Below are 24200 nucleotides of genomic sequence, written 5' to 3'. Positions count from 1 at the left end.
AGCACCACCGCTCTGGGAAGCCTGTTCCCGGCTCTGGCCACCCTTACCGTGAAGTCGTTCTTCCTAATATCCAACCTAAACCTGTCCTCCCTCCGCTTGTGGCCATTGCTCCCGGTGACCCCAAGGGGGGCCCTGGGGAACAGACTGTCCCTGAGTCCCTGCTGCTGGGCCCGATGAGGTTGTAGCAGCCATGAGATCCCCCTCAGCCTCCTCTTGCGGAGACTGAAGAGATTCAGGTCCCTCAGCCTCTCCTCATCGGGCTGGCCACGGAGGCCCCAACCATGCGAGTGGCCTCCTCTGGACCCTCTCCAGGTTCCCCACGTCCCCCCGAAGTGCGGCGCCCAGGACTGGACACAGGACTCCAGCCGGGGCCGGACCAGCGCCGCACGAGGGGAGCAAGACCTCCCTGGCCCTGTCAGTGCTGCCCCCGTTGCTGCAGGACAGGGCGCGGTCGGCTCTGCCTACTGCCTCGGCGCGCTGGCGACTCGTATTCACCCTGGAGTCAATCCTGACTCCAAGATCCCTCTCTGCCTCTGTGCTGCCGAGAGGGGCAGCCCCTGACCTATACCCATAACGCTGGTTCCCTCTCCCCAGGTGCAGCACCCTGCACTTGTCCTGGTTGAACCGCACCCTGTTCTCATCCGCCCACTTCTCCAACCTACGCAGGTCTGCCTGGACGCGGTCCCTGCCTGCGGGGGTATTCACTTTACCCCCCAGCTTGGTGTCATCAGCCAACTTGAACAGGGTGCTCGCCACCCCCTCGTCCAGGGCGCTAGTGAGGATGTTGAACAGCGCCGGCCCCAGGACCGAGCCCCGGGGGACTCCGCTGCCCACGCCCCCCGGGTTGACATCGACCCGTCCACCGCCACCCTCTGGGTGCGCCCCTGGAGCCAGTTTGCCACCCGTGTGACTGCATTCGTCCATGCCGCAGCCCCTCAGCTTGCCCACCAGAATTGGGGGGGACACTGTGGGGATTTGGGGGATCAACAGGCCATCCTTGGCTGGGATTGTGGCATCACGGAAAATAAGGGAGGTCACATCCAGTCCAACCCTGCTCCAAGCAGGACAACCCCAACTACATCATCCCAGCCAGGGCTTTGTCTACCCAGGTCTATCAAGGATGGAGAGTTCGCCACTGCTCTAGGTAACCCGTTCAGAGCTTCACCACCCTCCTCGTGAGAAAGTTTTCCCTAATATCCAGCTTCGACTTCCCTTGCTGCAACTTGAGCCCATCGCTCCACCGCTGGGATGCTGCAGCCCGTAGCAGAGGTCCAGGGCGGGCGATGGAAACAGGGAGAAGCCTGGGGAGACACCAGGGTGCAAGGGACAGGCCAGGAACAACAGGGGACACGAGGGACGTGTACAACAATGGGACAGCGCGGGGGGATCAACGGGCCAACTCAAAGCTGAGCTTCCCCTGAAGGGAAGGAGCCCCCCAATGACCCCTCCATTTGTGGGGGGTTTTAAGTCCCAGTAGACAAAGCCCTGACTGGGATGATGTACTTGGGGCTGGTCCTGCTTGGAGCAGGGGGTTGGACTGGATGAGACCTCTGGAGCTCCCTTCCAGCTGTCATTATCCATGATTTTATGATATGTTTGAATGCATTTACACCCAATGTATAATTAACCCGTGGAACTCCTCGCCACAAGCTCCTGAGGCCAAGATCAAAAGAGAGCTCCAAAATCAATCAATAAATAAAAGAACTAGACAATGAAAACACCCCCTGGTCATATTAATTAAGGGATGACCCTTACATTAATTCGTATGAATGGTGTTTCAGCAGCACCTGGCTCCGACCACTGTCACAGGCAGGATCCTGGACCAGCCGTAACAATAGGCAGATCCCATAAATCACCTCCTACATTCCTAGGACCGTCCCCTTCCCCCCCACCCCAGAGAAACAAGGCCCCACACACCCACCACCTGACCCATCGTCTGCCCATTCCAGTGTCTTTTAAAGGGTTAAAATAAAACTTCCACATAAGAAAGGCCGGGAAAAAAAAAGAAAAAAAAAAAGGAGCCGGGGAGAGAAAGTTAATTGAAAATGCTGTTTAATTTTTCAGCTCCACTGGATTACACCCCGGCACAGATGGTTCATCAAGACAGTCTCTGTCTGTGTCACTGTCCGTCCCAGTCTCCCCCCCACCAGAGAAGGGGGAGGAAAAAAAACACAGCAGGCAGTAGCTAAAAAAAAGGCAACTTAACACAAAAGAGCATTCTGTGCCGCTCTTTTCAAGGCACTGGGACAATGCTCCCAACTTGATCCTTTCATAAAGAGAACGTTTCGGGGTCAGAAAACAGGACACATTAAGCCTGGAGAGGCAGCACTGGCCATTTTGCTGCTGACTTTCGTGGCTGGTTAGACGAGGGCGCTGGAGCCGGGTTGTTTCGGTGGGGTTTGGGGTTTTTTTCCTCCTCTTTTTCAAAAGGAGGCGGCTCTTGAGGGGCGCTCGCATTTGGGACTCCTCAGGCCTAATCCTTGCTCCAATTACAGCTCGCCCATCTCCCCGAGCGGAGAAGAGAGCATCTCTCCCAGATGAAAGGCAGCCCCTTTAAATGGATTACCCCAGCGAGCCGCCAGACTCGAGAACGCCAGGAACAGCTAATTAAAGCTGCTCAGATACGCAGAGCAAATCCTTCCTCCCTCGCGCGCGGCCCGTTTCATTCATATTTCCACTCCCGGCTCTTTATGAAGGGCTCGGCCCCCGCGCCCAGGTGAGGGGCGTGCGTGAAAGCGGGACCACACCTGTGTGCGGGGCACGCTCCCGACGCTCTTGGGCAGAGCTGCATCAGCGTTTTCGGATTAAAATAAGAACCTTGTTCACTGAACAAGGGGGGAAACCCCCCTCCGGGGTGTCATTCTGCCCCCCTAATTATGGCTTTTTGCAGAGACCCGGAGAAGGCGAGACCTCTCCTGGTTCTTGTTTCCTATGAACGCCACAGCGCCGTGAGGAGTGACGAGATGGATCGGCTGCTGCCCTTTGGACAAAGACCGGGTCCAAATCTTTGCCCAACGCTCATGCCAAAGCTATTTCCAAGCAAGCACGGGGATTTTTGCACCTTTGCACTTCCTGGTGCCAGGTGGAAAGACAGCAGAAAGGTCAGAAAAGGCCCGGGTTCAAAGCAGGAAAAGTCTCGGGAGAGCGAGGCAGAGCCAGAGAGGTCTTTACACGCTGGGTGCATCAACGCTAACGGCACAGGACCCCACCAACCCCGTGCAGTAACATGCCAGGCGAAACCCACGCCAATACGCTACTGCGCAGGAAATATCCAAAAAACCCATGTGCCGGCACTACTGCAAAGCAGCACAAGTTATTGCACATTGATTTACTACTTGGTTATGCGCACACTAAACTTAACGCGCAGTAACAACAGCGCATTAATGAATGTGCGGATGCACCCACTGAGACCACCGCCGCCCTTTTGGCACCTGCAAGCCATACATGGGCTCTGTCCCGTGGCGTCAGCTCCCCCATAACCAGGTCTGAAGCGTGAAGCACATGGCAAGGAGACCAAGCGCGGGCGCACGGCCCAGGTCCTGAGCAGGGCCAAGAGACGGTCGTCGGTTCTGAACCAGAAACGATGCCGCTTCGTTTCCCGTCATCTCTGCGCCAATCCCAAGACGGCCCCGAAGGCCTCGGCTCCACGAGGAAGGCAACGGGGCTCCCTACTGCCCTGCCAAGCTGGGAAGAGTGGGAAAATCCCCGCTAAGACGCGAGAGACGCCAAGCGAGCAGCTCAGCACTGCAGCAGCGAGCGGGCTGCAGAGGTAGCAATGGAGCCAGGAGCTCCAGCGCCTGCCACCGCGGGGGAGCTGCCGCGGCACCGAAGCTCCCGGGAAAAGGAAGGACAAGCTGCAACCCCGCGGCAGGGCGCGGGTGCAGAAGGTAGATGGATGAAAAGGAACTGGCTGTGCCATGGGGTCTGCCCCGGCTTTGGGGACCGTCCATTGTTTGTGGCTCAATCGCAGCTGCCTTTGATGATTAAGAGGAAGGGAAGAGGAGCTCTGTGCTCAGGGAGTCGCAAATCCACGTCTAATTACTCCTAACAAGGCAATTAGTGTGTGTGGCAGGATGGCATGGACCCTCGCACTCGGCGCTTTCACAACCCTGCAGCCCTCCTTCCTGCCCCCCGCGGCCCTAAAGACGCCAGGACGTTTGGCGCATCCCCGGAGGCTGGGCGCCGCAGAAAAGCCATGCGAGCTGGAGGCCCCGTTGTGCCGGCACTTTGTGCCTTTAGTTTTATCTTTGCTTTTGCGCAGGATGCGGCCGGCCCCGTCTCCAGTCTCACCTGCCCGGGCCAGGGTGCAGAGTGGTCGGCGGAGCAGAGCGGCCGGGAGGGAGGACCGGGTGTGGGGGAGGGCGGGGAGCAGAGAGGACCGGGGGGAGGTCGAGAGACGAACCAAGGAAGAGAAAAGAAAAGAAAAACCCAGCAGTGCACCATGTTGCATTGTTCACGCTCAGACCTTCAATTTGCTCTCTGCATTCTCCTGCAGCGGGGAGAACGTTACGCTGGCTTAAGAGACAAATCGGACACAAAATAAAGACCAAGCACTCAGCAGTAAAGCAATTATCGCAACATTTTATGCCGGGCCTGTTCCTTTTGAAGGCAGCCTGGTGCTGCCCGCATGTACCTTAACCCGTTCCTAATAACCATAAAGTCACCATTATTTACGGTACAAGACATTAAATAAATAATGAAAAAGCTGCCGGCGACGGAGCAAGGCAAGAGGGGGTTGGAGGGGATTCTCCCGAGACCGGAGCTGGCACTAGCTTAACCTGCGCTACGGGAGGCAAAGGAAAGCAACTCTGCAAAACCCAGGGGCGCTTTTTTTTGCCAGCTGGGAACTGGGCACAGGGAGGGGGGAGAAAAACCTGAAGTCGCTGTTTTTTATTTTTGAAGAGCCAAGCGGCCCCGGAAATCCCTGCCCTGAATCCACGAGAAAACTGCTGGAGCTGGCGGAGCTCCTCTGGAAGGCCACGCTCAGGGTCAATCCGGATTTAATCCAGACCCACAGCACAAAGGGCGATGCCTCGGTCCTCCGCCCTGGTCGGGTAACGCCTTGATCTGGCCCGACAGCGGGTCCCCCGCGTCCGCACCGCTACAACGCATCGGCTTCCCACAAGCTTGCCCCTTCCCGGCCCGTCTCTGCGGGAAGCCCCATCAGCCCGAGTCCTCCCGGCAGCGTTTGGGCTGCGGGAATCCACGTCTGGCACAAAATCCTTGGAGGTTCGGACCCGTGGCCGTGGCCCCTGGTCCCGTGGGAGCCCCGCCACGGCTGCTATTCACTGGCTGGAGACAGTACCGACGTCATGACATCTGTCCAGCGCGGGTCTGCAGCCGTGGTGCACGGCCGAGAAAACCAGCCCTGCGCAAATAAGGGGAGATTCCCCCCACGGGATTTCGCAGGCAGCGAGGGGACCATGGTTTTGCTCCCCACCGCCCAAACCCCCCTGCGGTTTGCCAGAAGCCCTAGGTCGAGGGGTGGGAAATATCTGAGCGTGCTGCTTTCCTTCCAGCCGGGTGCTGGGCACGCAGTCCACTCCTTCGGTGGACGTGGCACATCTTCCGTGCCCGCCACCCTTTTCTTCCAGTTACCGAGCCCCCACCAATGTCTGACGTAGACCCTGCAACAGCAGCCACGAGCTGCAAGCGCAGCCCGGAGCGGTGGTGCCGTCTCCATCCTCGGAGGCGTTTAAGCCCCGGGTAGACAAATCCTTGGTGGGATGATGCAGTCAGGGCTGGTCCTGCTTGGAGCAGGGGGCGGGCTGGACGTGACCTCCTCAGGTCCTGGCCAGCTCTCATTTTCTATGATTTGCTATGAAGCAGTCGCACATAACCGTGGCACAACATGTGCTACGTTACACGTGCAGGGTGCGCGGGGGCAAAGGTCCCGAATTTCCGAAGGGCCTCCGCCAGCTGCCTCTCTTAAAGGGAAAACAGCCGGACCAAACGAGCCCCGCTCCCACTTTCCCCGGGAATTGTGGAATTTCCCCCCCAGCTACAGGCAGGAGGCCCAGGACGGGCGTTCATTATTTTCTTCCTGGTGAGCCCGCGGTCCCACACCCCGGCCCCCGAGGGACTAGAAACGGGACGTTTGTCCCATTAGCAGGTCGGACTCCTCCACTTCTGATCACCCAGATCCCACCCCACGGGGCACTTGCAGAGCTTCCCTGGGCTGGGTCCTCATGGACGCCTCAACCCAGGGCAGCGATGGGACCTGGCTGTGGCTGGAGGTGCAAGGAAAAAAAACAGCTCTTCCTAATGCTTTGGGACAATCATTTCCAGAGCGGTTTCTCCGCGTCACACGGAGCACGGGCCAGGTGGCGGCGGAGGGGAGAAAATTCACAGCCATTTGCTTGGAAGGACCCTCATCGTTTCCTCATCCAGCAACGGAGCCAGCCTGCCACGTGAGCGGACGTTCGCCGGCCCACCCTGGCTCCCGGCCCCTGCCGCGATGGGACCCCGTGGAAGGGGCGCCGGGCCTCACGTGCTTGCGTTTCTTGGTCAGACAATGGCAGGGGGTGGAGGAAGGTCTTTGGTGATGGAGAGGGTGAGGAGCACCAGGGGGAAGGGGCCGTGTGTTTCTAACAGGGTGGAGGGAAGGGGGGATATCTTCCCCGGGCACGCCTGGGCACGGCACGTCTCCACTGCCGAGGAAACGGAGGCACGGAGCTGGAAAGACACGGTGCATGCCCTTGAACTGTGCGAGCTCTGCCACGACTGCGGCCAAACACCCATCCCTTAAGAAACGGTTTCCTTCATCCCTCCCGCTGACCCTTCTCCATGGCGCGCCCGAGCGCCGGGCCGAGGGAAGCGGTTTCCCTTAGCCGAGCCTGCGCGAAACAAAGGCCGAGAGCCTCTCCCGACGCTGAAGGCAGGAGTCGAGCAGACACGCACAAAAGGAGGGAGGGCCATCTGCCCGGGGACGCTGGTCGGGGTCCCCGCGCTCGCGGAGCCCGCGGCTGGGCCTGGCGGGGCTCCGGGGACGCTCCGGCACCGCGGCCGGCCGAGCCAGCGGGGGAGGTCGCTCTCTCGCCTCTCCGTGCGCCGCCGTGAGATTGGAAATTTCACGGCGCCCGGCCGGGGGGCTTCCGCGTGTCAGGCCGAACAAGCCTTTCTAAAGCCTGCTCCGCGGTGGCGGCCGTGTCCTCCCAGCAGGGGCCCGCACAACGCGCCACTCCCCGCCGCCGGCATCGGGGACACCCGGGGACGCCCAATTGCTGCCCCACGGGCCCGGGAACATGCCACGAGGTGCCGCGGGGCAGCGCGCGCCCGTGCCCGTGGGCTGGGGAGCCGGGCGCCGGGGCGGGCAGCTGCTCGCTGTAAGATCTGGTCCACTTCAGCGCCCCGGGAAGGGGAGCCGGGGGGAGGCGGTGGTCTCCAGGCATGGGTGGGTCCATTCTTCAGCAGCTTACGCGAGCCCAAGCTGCCGCCGGGGAGGGGGAGGCCGCGGGACAGGCTATTCAGCCGGGCCGATATTTCATACGTCCCCCGGCCCCGCTAAGCCAGCAAACGAGGCCTCCTCGCCCCCCCCGCCGCAACCGAGCTCCGAGATGACCCTTTGTGGGGTGGGGACAAATCCCCGCAGCCAAAGGAAGCATCATTAAAGCAAATGCAAAAGACGCCTTCCCACCCCCTTCCCAGCACCCACCGCCGGCCGGCCCGGCTGAAACGCTCCCCCCCAGCATCGCCCCCGTGCTCTTGCCCCTCAACAAAAGCCAAACTCTTTCAAAGCCAAAGCTGATTGAAATTCAGAAACTTTCCAGCCCCTCTCCCCACCCTGAAAGGAGAGTGTATAAAACAGGAGGACAAAGAGCCCTCCCCCCCAGCCCACCCCCCGGCATTGTGCCGTTCCGGCTCTTTAGGGCCGGCGACAAGGAAACCCCAGCCCTGTGTCCGGCCCATTGTTCCCTCTCCCGTTGCCTCCGCGGGCCCGGGGCCGAGGCGAGCCGGCGCGCACCCCACACGCACCGCGGCCGAAGCACTTAGCGCCTTTGTGCGGGGCACAAAGCGGCGCCCTGCGACGATGGAGCCGGGCCGTGTGATTTACTCACCTGCCTTTCAGCCCCTCGAGGGCCACGCCGGGGGGTGGAAGGGGCGTCCTCCAGCTGCTGGCGCTCCTACACCCATGCCCCCGGCATGTGCCTCGGAGCCAGCAAAGACCCCCCGACGCCGGCGGCTCGCTCCTCTCCGCGCTGGCCTGAAGGCGCCAAGCCCTTCGCAGGGGCTTAAGGGTCCCTCGGGAGAGGAGCTCAGCCTGACAAAGCCCTTCCCTGCCGTGCATGGGGAAGAGACCCCTGGGCTCCCTGGCACCCCCGGGGTGAGGGGCACCCCTGGAGGGGCCCATCCCCAGCCACCACCACCACCACCACGGTCCAAGAACTATTACATGCATTTATTACGGGTGCCCGGGGAAGGGTGGACTCTCCATCCCCAGAGGTCTTCAAGGAGAGGCTGGACTGGGCAGGGATGCGAAGCCCAAGCTCTGCTATGAGGATTTTCCAGGGCTCTGGGCTTTGCCGACTGCCCCAAGGGGCCAAGAAGGAATGTTTTTCCTCCTCCTGCTGCCACATATGTGAGAGTTTGTTAATCCATCCATCAGCCCCTTGGCAGCTGGGCCAGGGGGAGCGTCCCCTGACCCCAGGGAGCTGCACAGCTAGAGCCGCCACTCTCAACCAGGGTCCCCGGGGGATCCTTTCAGGGGTGCCTGGCTGTGTTCATGTGCTGACGTGAGCCCCAAGATCAGGCCAGAGGTTTCCGAGAGGCTTCAAAACATGTTGTGGCCTTTTTGCAACAGACGCATTCTTGTCAAAATTTGAGAGAAAACTAAGACACGACACTCTCCTAAGGGGGCCTGGAGCCTATCGTGGGGCGCATGGCACCCGCAATGGTTGAGAGGCACTGACCCAAATAGGAACAAGCATCTACATGCCTTCAGGGATCTGCCCGGGGCCCTCGTGGGAGCCCTATCTGTCCACGTCTCCCTGACCCTCCGTGCACCCGGTGCCCGAGTGCCCACGGCCACGGCAGGGCTCGCCCAGGGCACGGCCGTGCAAGGAGAGCAAAGGAGGCAAGTCTGCACGTCGGCTGCACCTGGAACCAGCCCGCGCGCCTGCTCCTACCCCGGTACAAGTGAAGTTAAACCGTGCCACTTGACCCCCCCCCCCCCCTTTCCCAGCTTCACGGCAGGACAAGAGCGGGCATGCAGGCAATGAGCCCCGGGCACCCCTCTGTAAGCAGACAAGGACCCCAGCTTCTCGCCAGCCCAGCCACGGGCCTGAGGATTTGCCCATCTGCAGCTTTCTGGGGAGGACTCAGGTGGCCACCGGCATTTCTAGACCCACGACTTACCCGCACCTGCTCCCTGCGAGGGCGCGTAGGCCCGTGCATCCTCGAGCAGGGAAGGCAGGGCCTGAAGGGTCAGCACGGCTCTGGAGAGAAAGCCAGCAGCGAGCACAGGCAGATACTGCCTGCGTGCACACACACGCACAAGCACACACCGATATTGCCTTCATGCACACACATGCACAAGCACACACACGTGTCTCCCCCCTTTCCTACAGGAAGCACGTGGGGAATCACAGGAAGACGCAGTGACTTCCACCTGGGGCAAGGGAGGCCAAATCTGCCTCCTTGGCTCGTGGGGTGAGTCGTGGTCTGTAGTCAGCGCTTCATCCCAGCTGTGCCTCACAGGCGAGTCTCCCTGAGCCTCAGCTTCCTCACCTGTGAAATGGGACTATCCACCCCACGTCTCCCTTTCAAGCAGCACTGGGACTGCAGGCGGTCGCTGACGCAGGGCAGGCTGGCCGGCGCACACGGCAGCCCCCTGCATCCCCACCACGGTGGCCTGCCGTGCAGCCCCCGGGCTGTCTAAGACAGGCTGCTAAATTATGCAAAATCTCCAGGAAGAGCATTAATTAAGCTTTAATTTTAGTAAATTGCCCGGGTGGGAAGGGTGGAGCCTGGGAACCATCACTCCTGCCTGGCGTGTGATTTGGAAACAGGACACCTCGTTACATACGACTCCCCGGTCGATGCGGTTGCCCGCAAGCAGGGGCAGGGGATCGATAGAGGAGTGGGGGCCAGGCCAGCCTCAGGCGCAAAGGACCCTGGACACACAGGGAGGGGAGGGGCAGGCCAGGATCCTGGTGTGTTGCACGCCTGCTGTGCACACACATGCTGGTCCCAGCCCCACGCAAACCGGGAACAAAGAGCGGGTCGGAGTCAGGGCATGGCAGGCCCACGCCGGCGCTTCACAAATGCCCGGCTGCAGAAGGGCCACCTCGCAGTCTGGGTAGCATGTGCTATCCCCATTTCGCAGACAGGAGCACTAAGGCCCAGAGACGGGAGACCTGCTCATGACTAGAGAAGCCAGGAGCCGTCACCCAGCTTCCTCCGCTCCCCCGGGCAGGAGTCGGTGCTCTCGCGGCTCCTCGGACAACCTTCAAGGTCTCGCCCACGGGTTCAAAACCAGCTCCCACGAGGCAGCGGACGATGGCACAGCCAACTGCGCAGGGTCCTTGCAAAAGTTTGTTCCCAGTTGCCTAATTTGACCCTAAAAAAAAACAGACAGAAAGATCCTGGCCCACTTGGAAATCCACCCTTTGCAAACAGGCCGTCGACCAGTCTCGCCAATCCTTACGTGCCGTCGTCGTGCCCGTGGAAAAGCAGGAGAGGAGCCAAAGGGAAGCAAAGGAGCTTCGAGGCCTGGGGCAAGCGTGCAACACACAACGGACCCGCTTCTGGGGCCCTTTGAAATGTCTCTGGCAGCTCCTGGCGCCGGCGCCACTGCCCCTGCCGCGACGGGGGTCTCTGCGGGGCGTCCACAAGATAGCGGCGATCATTTAAATCTCCACCATCCCCTCCCAAATAAAAAAAAGGATTAAAACCAAAGCCAAGACCGTCCCCTTAAAGCCCCCAAATAATAAACCGTGGGATTTGCAGTCCACAAGGTCTGACAGCTTAGCGTGTGCAAAGGGGGAATAAAACGCAGTGAAAAAGCCAACACCAGCCTTTGAACGCCGGTGCCCGGGCGCCCTCCGCGAGGATGGATTCGTGCGTCTGCTCCAGCAAGCCAGCTCAGAGACCCCCCAAAACGGCTCTCAGAAGTTGCTTGGTGGGTACCCCCCCCCCGCAACCATGTTTCTGCTTTTATTGTTTAAACTTTCACTATTTTCCCCCATAAGAAGAAAAGAGGGAGGGGAGGGGGGCACGAAAAAGAAGATCACCTGAAACTTTCCAGGTTATTCAAAAAAAACGAACACACATCTATTTTCATCTCTCCCGAAAGGATGGTTTCCATATTATTTGGGGTTTTATTTTTTCACGCTCGGCCTTTGAAGGCACTAGTCCCCACTGGCTGCCTCGGCGATCTGCAGATTTCTCTCCGCCTGTTGCGTTGGGGAAAGGTGAAGAGGGACAAGCGGTGCTCGGCCAAGGAGAACAAATCTCTCCTTTTGTTCCCCGCCACAAGGCTTTGCTAATTGCCAGTGGCCGCATTCGGCATTATCTGATGTCTCCCCGAGCAGGGGAGGGAAAGCACCGGGTTCAAAAAAGGCACGAAAAACATTTTTCTTCTCTCCCCACGCGGCCGGCGCGATGCAGAAGCCCAGCGAGGAAAGAAAGAAAGAGCGTGAGAGGGCAAAAAACAAATAAATGACCCCGGGCTGCTTCAAAGACCCCCTTTCTCTCCTATCAGCTTTTACAGGGGGCAATACATTTTATTCATTGCCAGGTCTGACTTATCGCAGCCTTGTTTTTAATGAGGTATAATAAGGGGAACATTTTGTAACAACACGGTTCCTCTATTTTATCCGACAAACAGCTGTGTCATGGCCGTCGCTGGGAGAATGAATCATATCTCCCTGCCTGCATATGCTAACTCCCATGTAATTACCCTCGCATCTTAAATAAAGCAGGCCCTAAACCTGTCGCTCAGATTACAAGCAAACGGTGCAGACCTCGTAACTGGGGCCTCTATCATTACAATTAATTTATCACAGGAGCGCCTGAGATTAGAAACCAGAATTAAAAACACGGAGCAAGGAGGGTGCCGCGGCGCTGCGAGCGAGAGGGGAGTGGGCGAGGCGGGCTAGCTCCCGAGCCGGAGGGAGACGGGGGTTTCTCCCCGCCGGTCCCGATGGCCCTCGTGCGCATACCTGCTGCGGCGTCTTGCTCCCCGAAACGTCCGGGCGTGGGAACGGAGAGAAACGCTCCCTGAACGATGCCTAATGCACGCAAGGCAACAGGACAGGCAGTCCCGGGTAGGGACGGCGTGGGCGCACTTGTGCACGTCTATTCACAGACGTGCCGTCTTAGATATACACACGCACACACGATAGATAGACGATTTCTATGCACGTGCATATGAAATGCTCGTGCACCTGCCAGAAACCGCAATCCGGCTCCCTGCCCAGGGACCTTCGATCCAGGGTGCTGCTGGCGGCGGTCCTTGGCATCGACCATCCCTCCCGTCCCTGCCCGTTGCCCCCGGCCGTCGGGTGTTATATGGCCCGTCTACGGAAGAGGGCTTTGCCGGTCTCTCGGTGGACCTAGACCCACTTTATATAACCAATAGGCCAGCGTCCGCCTCCCGCAGTCACTGGCGCGCGCTCATTCAGGGGCAGGTGCAATTACTCCAGAGCAGGCAGATGTGGGGTCGAGCCTCGCAAGGCTTCGTGAGCCTTCTGGAGACTGGCTTAAACCCTGACACCCGGTCATTTGTGTCCTTTCCAAAACGCGTTCACATTAGCTACGACCGGGCATGCCCAGTATCACATCCAGCACCTCCGAGTCTTAAAACCATGGTAAATTTGGGTGGAAGGGACCTCGGGAGGTCCAACCCCCTGATCCAAGCAGGACCAGCCCCAGCGCAACCATCCCGATCAGACCCGGTCTTGCTGAGCTTTCGACCCAGCAGCGTCCAGTGTTGGGGAGTTCCCCCGTCGCGTTAAGCACCGAGCGGACAATGCATTTCCTCTGACCGGTTGGGAATTGACCCTGGCAGACTCAGGACGTCTCCTTCGCCAGCCCACGCGTGACGGGGCGCTGCGGTCGTGCAACTCCGGCCGTCTCAAACAGCCGCCACCGCCGTTCGGGTTCTCTCCCCGCAGGAGCCAGGCTACGCGACGGTCCCCCCGCCCGGACCGCCCTGCGCCCAGGGCTTCTCCGGCGCCTGGTTTGCATTCACGGGGCTGCTCCAGCGCCTGACTGCCCGTGCTCATTTGTTACCGTAGGGCTGGCCATGAATGCCGCCCTTCACACGCGAGTTTGTTATTACAGGGTTACATCGGAGCGCGAGGCTGCTGACATCGATTTTTTTTCCCCCCTTAAGGAGAAAGAGAATTGAAGCAAATCCAAACTCCAGCTTCGCCTACAAATAGCTTTTGTGCTGGTCTAACTTCTCCGGTTTCGGGTGAAGGGTTTGCCAAGACAGCTACACCGATACCCCGCACGTACGGACAGGCTACGGTGTGACGAAGGCGCCCGCCGCCGCCGTGGCCGCTTTCTTTTCCTTCTGTTGAAGCCCATTTATGCTGGACCCACGTCGCCGCTGCGGGTGATGCTTTAACGACAGCGGTCTCATTAAAGCGCTACAACCTATGCACGCGCGCAAGCCTTTATGCAATGCAGAGGCCCCCTGACGGCACCGAGAGATACAAGGCACGTCTGTCGGAGCAGGGAAGCAGGGGACTCTCCGTCACTGGAGGGCTTCGGGTGCACGGCCCTGGGCAGGGATGTTGGAGGCCTGTCTTCTGCCTTGGGTATATCCCCGGCTTCTGGGTTTTGCTGGATGCCCCGTAAGTCCAGGAAGGAAGGATATGGGGTTTTTGCCTTCCTCAGAGGGGCTGGGGATGGGGCTGGGCCGCGCCAACGCTCCTGCTGGCCCCACCCTGCAAGGGCCTGGCGGGAGGGTCTTGTCCCCGCGCTCAGGATCAGACCGATGCTGCACTGGGCAGGAAGGGATTTTCCCCCTGCTCAGACTGGGGAGTTTTGACTTCCTCTGCGGCGGGGCACGGCCCCCGCCTGGGGTCTCTGGAGCATCCGCGAGGCCCCTCTGCAGCAGCAGGCCGTTGGCGGCCGTGGCCCCCCTGCATCCCGGGGCAACGCCTGGGGTGGCACCGGGGTGCTCAGCACAGGGTTGTGCCTGGGCTGGTTGGCACAGGGCTGATCCTGCCTCAAGCAGGGCTTGAACTGGATGCGGCCCCGCAGCTCCTGCCAAGACAACTCTCCTGCGACTTTACGATCTTTAACTCAAACCACCCAAAGCTGGCGGAGAGGTCACCGAGACATGAGTCGGTCCCTTCCACCCTGCACAGAAAGCCACACGACGCCCGGGCCGTGCTCCGCCACCACCACCGGACCCGCCGGAAAGGTCACAGCCCCACGCAGGGAAGAGGCGGTGGCGAGCGGACGTGGGGTCATCTCCCCTCCTCCGTCAGCCACGTGCAACCAAGGAAAACCTTGGTGTCTACAAGGACCCCCGGCAGGAACGGGGTCCAGGTCGTGCAGCACATACCTAATGGCGGCACTGAAACCACCGTGCAGGGAGCAGGCCAAGAGGGGCAGAGCCTGGCTGGAAATTGCCCTGGCTTTAAGCAGCTGACTCCTCCGACACCACCTTTCAGCGCTCCTGCGAAATATGAATTTTCATTTCCACCTGGGAGAAATTTTACAATCTTTGCATTCTCCTATGCTAAACAGAGGATGCGCGTGCCCAAAAGCTGGCAAATAAAAAGACCTTTTTTTTTGGCAACTATCTAGTTGGTCTAATACAAGACGTCACCTCCCCATGAGTTCTGATGACTTTTGCCCGCAGACCGACACGGCTACAACCTGTATCCCCAACCCATCCCCGCGGCTCCTCGCAACGTCTGGGATCATCGCACTGAAGGGGTCTCGGCAAACCCGCTCGTTCTGCCGCTGGCGCCGTTTGGGCACCGACAAGCGTTTGGCTGCTTTCTCTTCGCCTTCTGGGCACGTCCACGTGCCCGTGTGCGAGGCTCAAGGCAGCACACCCCCAGGGGGTCCCCGGTGCTTCAGGGGGGTTGCTTGAAAGGCAAAGGAGAGGGGCTTGCATCTATTTGAAACGTCGGATTATTTTTCCTTTCCTGGGTCATGCACAAATTTAATTTTTGTGAATATATGACCAAATCAGACGTGAGACATTCTGGACAGCGCTGCTGAGCCCTCCCTCGCGAGCGGCACAATGACGGGGCACCCAGGAGGGACACAGCACGTGCAACACGACACGTGCACCCCGCAGCATGCTCCTGGGTCACCGGGACGGCGCTTCTCCCCTCCGGAAAGCAGCGCTGCTCGGCGCCCGAGTCCTCCCGCCGATGTTTATCTGCACGTTTGCTGATGAACACGAGGAGCCCGGAGATCGATTCCCCGTGCATCTGCAGGTGGGGGGTCAATAGAGACAAGATGCAAAAATAAAAGCAAAAACACGCATTTTCTCATCATGGTGCTGGTCGTTTTGAAGGGATGAGCAATGGGGGTCCTTTGCAGCACCCCGATAAAGGGCCTGCCAGCACGGGCAGCCGGGCTATGCTGCTAAACCGGGGGCCGGGGGCAGAGGCAGTTGTGAAGGGAGGCTGCAAACATGCCTTTTTATTTTCTGCGGCACAATTGGAGAGTTTCCTCCACCCACCCAAACAGGCCCCGCAATGGTTTTCAAATGCAGTCAGCAGCTGGAAACTAAGGAGACTTCTGTCTCCTATTGAAAGTCTCCCAGCAAAGCCGCAGCCTTCCCCGGACCACCCCGGGTCATGTAAATTCAGCAGACTACCCATCCCTAACTCTCCTCATCTATCACCCGCCTCGGCTATCGATCGGCTGCTCCGTGCGAGCGGGCCCGGGCTGCCCATCGCTGGGTTGTGCAAATCCAGCCAGACGTGTGTGTGACTGCGCGGCTGAGCGAGGAGGACAGGTTCAATAACGCGCGGCTTGTTTTGCAGTCGCGGGGACTCACCGCCGGAGCGGGACCGCCCAGAGCGGGCGGCGGGGCAGGATTCCCGGGCAGAGCCGAAGTCGTTCGCGGGGAGATGCCGTCTTCTCGGCCTGGGACGAGTTGGTGTTGTTAGAGCTTCAAAAAGGCTTCTTGATGCCCATCTTAGTGGGGCCATCGGACCCCAGCGGTCTTTCCTGCCCACGCGCAGGGGGCTGCACCCGAGGAGCCGTAAGGTCCCTTCCAGCCTCGCACATCTGTAACGCCACACACTGCATGCAGGCCGGCCCCTGCGAGAGTCGTTCCTCCAAATATGCGGATTTGGGCTACACAATCAATGGTGATGGGCAGCTGCTCTTGGGCTCTCCCCCAGCCGGCTCCTTTGGCCTTTTGGCTCAGGGCAAGTGAAATGAGAGGGCATCAAAACTCAAGGCCTCCAGGCCTGCCAGGGATTTATAGAAAAACAGAAAATGAGGGCTGGAAGGGAGATCAGGAGTCACATCCAGTCCAACCCCTGCTCCATCATCCCAGCCAAGGCTTTGTCTACCTGGGGCTTCAAAACCTCCAAGGATGGAGACTCCCCCACCCCTCTGGAAAACCTGCTCCAGAGCTTCACCACTCCCCTAGTGAGGCAGTTTTTCCTAACATCCAACCTCAACTTCCCTTGCTGCAGCCTGAGCCCATTGCTCCTTGTCCTGTCATCTACCCCCACTGAGACCAGCCCAGCTCCGTCCTCTTTGCAGTCCCCCGGCAGGGAGTTGGAGGCTGCTCTTCAATCCCCCTTGGTTTTCTCTTCTGCAGACCTGGGAGTATCTGAAGCCCCATGCTGAAGAGTTTGGGATGTAGGATACTTGTCAGGACTAGCACCACACAGACTTGAATATGACTACAGGCCAGTCAGTCAGTCTCACCTCCATCCTTGGCAAAGTCTTTGAAAAGATTATTAAGGCTCATATATGTGAGAGCCCAATAGGAACAATGATGCTGAGGGGAAACCAGCATGGGTTCGTAGCAGGTAGATCATGCCTGACTAATCTGGTCTCTTTTTGTGACCAGGTTACAAAACACCTGGATGCAGGAGTAGGGGTGGATATCATTTACTTAGACTTCAGGAAGGCCTTCGATATGGTATCCCACCCCACACTGGTGAACAAGTTAAGGGGCTGTGATTTGGATGATTGCAGTCCGGTGGGTGGCAAATTTGCTAGAGGGTCGTATCCAGAGAGTGATGGAGGACGGGTCGGTGTCGACCTGGAAGGACGTGGGCAGTGGGGTCCCGCAGGGCTTGGTCCTTTTCTGATACTCTTCAATGTCTTCATCCGTGACTTGGACGAGGGAGTGACGTGTACTCTGTCCAAGTCTGCAGAGAGACTTGGAACTGTGGGGAGGAGCGGACACGCCGGAGGGCAGGGAACAGCTGCAGGCAGACCTGGGCAGGTTGGACAAAGGGGCAGAAAACAATAGGATGCAATTTAACAAGGAGAAATGCAAAGTCCTGCACCTGGGGAGGAGAAATGCCCAGTGCACCTACTGCCTAGGAAACGCCCTGCTCGGCAGCGCGGAAGCAGAACGGGATCTGAGAGTCCTGGTGGACTCCAAGAAGAACATGAGTCGTTAGCGCGAAGTCATCAGCAAAGCTAATGGCACTTTATCATGCATCAGCATGACAGACAGAACCAGGGGGGTGATCCTCCCCCTCCACGCGGCACTGGTCAGGCCGCAGCGGGAGGACTGCGTCCAGGTCTGGGCGCCGCACTTCAGGGGGGACGTGGACACCACGGCGAGGGTCCAGGAGGCCACTCGCATGGTCAGGGGCAGCAGGCCAAGCCCTGCGAGGAGAGGCGAGGGCACCTGGACCTCTTCAGCCTCCGCAAGAGAAGGGTGAGAGGCGACCTTGTGGCTGTCTGTAAATTCACCATGGGGGCGCGGAGGGAATTGGTGAGGCTCTGCTCACCAAGGCACCCCTGGGGGTCACAAGAAATAATGGCCATAAGCTAGCAGACAGCAGATTCAGACTGGACAGTAGGAGGAACTTCTTCACAGCTGGAGGGGCCAAGGTCTGGACGGGCTCCCACAGGAGGTGGTGCTCTCCCCTACCTCGGGGGTCTTTAAGAGGAGGTTGGATGGGCATCTGGCTGGGGTCATCTGAACACAGCACTTTTCTGCCTATGCAGGCGGTCAGACTCGATGAGCGATTGAGGTCCCTTCCGACCCAAACATCTATGAATCTATGAACCTCGTCAGGGTCGTTTGACCCCCGTACTCCTTCCTGCCACGGCAGGGGCTGGACTCGATGATCTGCTCAGGTCCCTTCCAACTCAACCAGCTATGCAACTTAATTCAGAACCCAGTTGGCCTGGAAGCAACATTTTAATTTAAAAAGTGTGGGCGAAATGCCTTCTTCTAATGGCTGGGGCATGAGCAGGAACCCTGACACAACGTCTGCGTCTTGGGGACCACAGCTGTCATGCTTTATTCCTTCCCCTCGGGGGAGACCTCATGCACGGCTCCCAGGCGGTATCTGGTTTGGCGCTGAGGGACATGAGTTTCCAGCCTTGTACGGGTCACACCCAGACCAACCTCCATCCTGGGTATCGCCCATGCAAGCCTGATGCCTACAATGCAACTCAGCCCCAGCGTGCCTCGGAAAATACCTGCTCCGCGATCCACCCCTTCATGCTCAGCTTTTCTCCAAGACCTCGGCTCTCCTTCGAGGTTTAAATCCAAAATGAGCAATCTCAAATGAAATCTAAACTTCAAGGGAAGTTGAGGTTGGATATTAAGAAAATCTCTCTCACCAGGAAGGTGGTGAAACACTGGACCAGGCTCCCCAGAGAGGTGGTGCAGTCTCCATCCTTGGAGGTGTTGAAGACCCGGGTAGACAAAGCCTTGGCTGGGATGATGGACTTGGGGCTGGCCCTGCTTGGAGCAAGGGGTTGGACTGGATGTGACCCCCCGAGCTCCCTTCCAGCCCTCATGGTCTATGATTTTGCAAAGAAATTTCAGAAGCTGAGCGGGATGTAGCCAACGAGCCCATCTAACACCCAAAACAGCATCTCAAAGAGGTCTCCCCTGGTCCAGCCGTGCAAACAGAGGCTGGCCTGAATCCTGAAGATCAACAGTGAAATTTCCAACTCTGCAAATCGTTCGCTTAAATGCCCAACAAAGGAGCTTCTCTCCCAGCCCTACCCTCTTGCGTCTCCCAAGGGGGTCCCGACGTCCCGAGCGCCTGCCGTGTGGCGGGCAACACCTCTGGTCGCTCGCCATTTCTCCAGTACCATCGAGCACCATCCCCTACAAATCTCCCAGGCTCCCTGATGCAGGGGTGGCAAAAAATAGGCATTTAATATTGAAATATAAAAGGTGCATATTTAATGCCTCAGCTGCATTAAGTGAAATGAATTAAAAGGGAGAGTAAGCTGCAGCCAGATATCCGCCCAACCCCAAGAAGCATGGAGTGGGAAAGACCATCCTGTCCCTCTCTTGGCAGCCCTGTTTCCTTCCAAACCTTTACGAGAGCTGTGCCCAATTCAGTGCCAAAGCTAGCAGAGGAAGCAGGAACGATGCTCCTTTCTTTGGACGAATTTTCCACACTTTGATAAACCCAAGGGACAGTAATAGTGAGCTCCTAGGATGGTATCATGATGCTCCTCTATAAACCTGTGGTGCATGCACACGCTGTACGCCCTGCCCAGAAGTGGTCCCTGCACCTCCGAAAGGAGAGAGACGACCTCGGGAGGGCAGCGAGGAGGGTCTTCTCTGTGACGAGGGGCTAATGAGGCCAGGCCTGCTCCGTTTAGAAAGGAGATGCTGGAGGGGGGACGAGCGGGGTTTACAAACTACTAAAGAGTGAAGAGAAAGTCAAGAGGGATTCATCACTGACCATAAACTGGAGATGTCCTGGGAGGAAAGGGGCATCAGTCGCTATTTTAGGGGAGCGAGGGGCACGGGCTCTGCAGCAAACCCTCAACACTGGAGGCTGCAGGGGGAGAGGAACGGGGGAAAACCCCAGTCGCCCTCCCTCCAGCCACCGCGCGACACCGGGCGCTGGGCAAGTCCGACCCGCTGCTTCAGTTCTTACGACAGTCATCCGAACCCCGACCCCAAGCGCGCCCCGATATTTTGCCAGTGCACGTCTAACACACCCCGCCCCGTCCCACCAGCGCCTGGACACCCTGTCGTGCCGCCCCGTAGCAACTCCCTATGTCACGCCCCGGATTTGAAGCACAGCAGAAAGCAAGCGATTCGATGCAAGGTCAAAATTAAGCCGATATAGGGGTATTTTAAGTCCCTGCATCGGTGGCCCTCAAGCTTGCTGGTGGCAGGGGACTCCGCTGTGTCCCTTGTCCCTGCCCAGCACGGGGGCGCGGAGCGCAGAAAAGGGCTGACTTTAATGGCAAAGATGGGGCTGCTCCCCCCTCGCACCAGACGCCAATGAAACCAAAACAAGCCCGGCAACCACACATGTCATAAGAATTAAAGGCATGGTTCCCACTTTCTAACGATGCTTTTACAGAAACCGTTCCACTGTAAAACTTTATGATTTGAATCTTTATAGCCGCCAGCAGAGCACATGTTCGCTGCCTTAAATTATAACTTAATCTCAACAGAATCGGCGCTTTCCAGCAGCTGGCAGAGAAAGGGGACGACGCGGAGGGCGGCCTCCTGCCCCGTGCCCGCCCGGCTGCTCGGGGGCACGGCGGCGTCGGGCGCCGGCGCCGCGGGATGCCAGACCGGAGACGCGCTTCGAGAGCACCCGGCAGCGGGAGGAGAGAGGTGCCCGCAGGGCGCCGTTACGGATGCGTATATCGCCACGATGACCAAAATGCTCGTAGGATAAACACGAAGGGGCGAGCGGGGTCCGTGTCAGGGATCCCAGCCACGCGCAAGCCCACCCCAGGAGCAAAGTCTTCGGAGGGGAAAGGAAACGCAGGAGGCGCTGGGACCCGGTAGCGCAGCCGCAGCGAGAAGCATCCCCCGAGCCGTTGCACGCCTTGCAGCGGACGTGCACACGTGCCATCCTGCCCCCTCGCCCTCGGGATGCCGGTGCGCCGACGGCCCCCCGAGCTCTGCGAGCCGCAGATGCGGCACTGCCGGGTGTCACCCCCTGCGCCCGGGGGACTGCACGCTCGGGCGCATCCGGGGGCCGGAGCTGCCCTGGCGTGAAGACGACGCAGCAAAGAAATGCAAACTGTAAGCATGAAACATTCAGGCTGGAAGAAACCCAAAGCACCCGCTGAGCAGACGTCCTAAAGCATCGCACGCAGCGAAGCTACGGACGGCCTCAGCGCGTTCATCGGGGCGACGTGTTTTTTAACTTCGTTAATGAACCCGACTGATCGAAGAGCAGGGGCGACGTAGAAAGACGCATCCGATCCCCAACGCGCACGGACAGACGGCGCCCTTCCACCAGCACCGCTCCTTGCTCTCAAAGCAACGTCCGCAGAGGTCTTGGCTGCCCCTTTCCTTCAGTCGCTACCATGTCCTTCATTTTTCCGTCGATGATAAGTTTTGCATTTCTTCATCTCTACGTAATAACTCGTCCACCCTTTCCCCTCGACTTGTGCCTCATACAAAACTCTCGCTATCTTCTGCTCAACCCTGCTTTTAAATTCTTTCTTGAGGGTTAACTCAGAGCTGCCCTCTCCTTCCATATTCAAAAATGTTTCTCACGTTTTATGGTTTGGAGGCAGGAGATGATGATTTTAGCAAACGGCAAGAATTTCCACCCAAGGATCTTTTCTCCCCTGCAAAACGCTGACTTGATGGTCCAACTTTTCCAGCACTAAAACATCCCAAGCTTTTTGAAACCAGGCAGTGATTTTAGGGGCACTGAGTCTCTTCCAGGCTTTGGCAACCGTGATTCTTCCAGCCGCTAGAAGACGAGTGATTAAGTCCTTATGACTTAAGCATTGCAGACTTGTTGGGAAAGTTGAACAGGAAGACTCAGGGGTTGTCAGAGTGCGTTTAATTTTCACATCTTTGTGAGCAGGGACCTAAATGACCTCCCGAGGCCCCTTCCAGCCCTGTATTTCTGCGATCCCATTCTCTCGACACCGCTAACATGGCAGGAAAAGCCACCAGATCTGCAAGCCGGTATGAATCCTAACCTCAGTAACACGGTCAACACGACACAACGGCGTCAAACGATTTCTCTCAAACCCGTGTTGGCAGAACCAAGCGAAGATCCGTGCAAAGGGAGGGAGCGTGCCTGCATGTCCACGTGGGAGCGCGTGCAACACGACAGGTGCACCCCCGGCAGACCAGGTGCACGAGCCCCGACGCCTCCCCTCTTCTCTCCTGGCCAAGACACAAATGTCGCAGAGACGACAGGATTCAACCGCGCAGGCACCGTGCACCGGAGGTGACATTTTGATTTGGCTGCTTTGCACGATGCCAGGCACGGGGTCAGGAAGAAATGGTCCCGAGATCGGACTGACAAGGACAACTGGGGGTTTTCCTTCCCTCTTTGCCTCTGGAAGAGGGAGTGGAAGTGACGGTCCACCTCCTGGGCTCATCTGAAGGCGACCACCTTGCATTCAACGCTGCCCGATCGGATCCCAACAATGCAGTCGGTCCCATAAAAGACATCACCTAAAGTCCCAGGCTCTCCAGGGCACATTTACCCGGCTACGTCCACCCCACTGCAGGGACCCAAGGCTTTTGCTCGGTCCTGGTGCTCCCGACCTGGCGCACGCTATAGGGTTGGGGGCGTCAGTGGTTGTTGAGGCTACGGTGAGGGATGACCTCGTGGGCGTGCTCTGGGTTTGTGTTTAAGAGAGGGCAGCACACGGGGAGTACGGCATGAGAGGTCCCTCTCTCCCACTGCTATCAAGGCCAAACCTACAGGCCTCAACTCTGCAAGCACATCTCCACAGGGAGCACATCTGGATGGCTGCGACCTGACCCGTGCAGACCCAGAGGCCAGCCCTGATCTTCATTCCTCCACGGGCGTGATCCCCGCTGCACCCACCGAGCTCCTACATCCCTGGCCTGAGCGCCTAACCCGGCACGGTGCCCGAGGAGCTGGGAGACGCCTGGTCCCACAGATCCCCACTCGCTATTTCACGGGTCTCGAAGACAACGCGACACCTTCGATCCTGTGTCTGCAAAGAAGGACGACCTTGACACCCGGAGCAAGAGACGAGAGGTCCGCAGGAGGCCGCGGCGGGTAGACGGGGAATACAAGCGAAGCCCAGAAGGACGAAGCCCTTGTAGCGCTTCTCCTCTTGCCCGGGCGCAAGTGTTCGGACACTGCGCGCGGTGGAAGGACTTGGATGGACGGATCAGAGACGGGCCCGGCTCCTCGTCGCAGGGGACAAGCATGCGGCATCCACGTGGCCCCGTGGGCACTGGCGACCAGACCGCAGATTGCGGCAAAGACGGATGCGACCGATTCTGCTCTCTCACGAGCTCGTTTCCCCCAGGCTTTCCTCTTCCATCCCTCCTGCTCAGCAAGCAGAGCGGGACCTCCCACCCTGGAGAAAGCCAGACCATTTGGATGGCGGTACCCTTGCCCTCTGGATCACAGACGATGCCGTCTCCCTCTTTTCCACGCACCTGGCCGAGACAGGAGCTTTGTCATCAGCGCCGCGGCCGAATCGCAGAGAAAAACGAGGCGATGCAGATATACGAGACCCGTAGAAGGAGCGGCAGGCTGGCATGCAGGGGGCTTGCCCATGATGTGCTTTGGGGCTCCTGCCCCTATTTCCTCTCCTATCGATGTGCCTTTTTTCCTGCCTGCCCCCCACTACCTAGGCACCGATGCCCAATTGCCACCTTGCAGCCCTCCTGCTCGGCAGCGAAGGGCTCCTCTGCTCGAAGTGCCGGCAGGACTGCTCAGACGAGCTTTCATGTTAACAGGAGGATCCCATCCTACTCGCCTGGCGTCGCTCTTCCCTTCACAGATCCGGGTAGCGGAGGATTCGGTCACCTTTGACTGCGGCGCAGAGCAGCACGAGCAGAACGAAGCGTTTTCTCGGTGGCTCTGTCCTATTCAGTTCGATGGGGCAGAGAAAGGGCTCCGAGGACGTCCTTGAAAAAAATACAACATTGACATCAACTCGTGGGAGACTCTCGCCCAGGACTGCCCTGAACGGAGGAAGATCTGTTGCAAGGATCCCAGTGCTTTGAAACCTTGTGATGACGACGGGAGATGGAAAACTGGGACTGGCAGAAACAGCGTGAACCAAGATCCCAGAGCCACCCACCCTGCATGCCCGAGCTGCAACCGTCTGAAGCGTAG

The 24200-nt window shown here is 58.7% G+C and overlaps 1 protein-coding gene across 6 annotated transcripts in view; it reads right to left on the bottom strand.

The window, feature by feature from the left end:
• RNF220 (ring finger protein 220) overlaps positions 1-24200 on the bottom strand; it is a 223520-nt gene that overhangs the window by 173063 nt on the left and 26257 nt on the right. The window lies entirely within an intron of this gene.

This window comes from Crocodylus porosus, unplaced genomic scaffold, assembly GCF_001723895.1.
Source record: "Crocodylus porosus isolate Cpor-Errol unplaced genomic scaffold, CroPor_comp1, whole genome shotgun sequence".
Lineage (NCBI taxonomy): Eukaryota > Metazoa > Chordata > Crocodylia > Crocodylidae > Crocodylus > Crocodylus porosus.
Note: the sequence above shows the minus strand (reverse complement) of the source record. Positions and strands in the feature narration are given on the sequence as shown.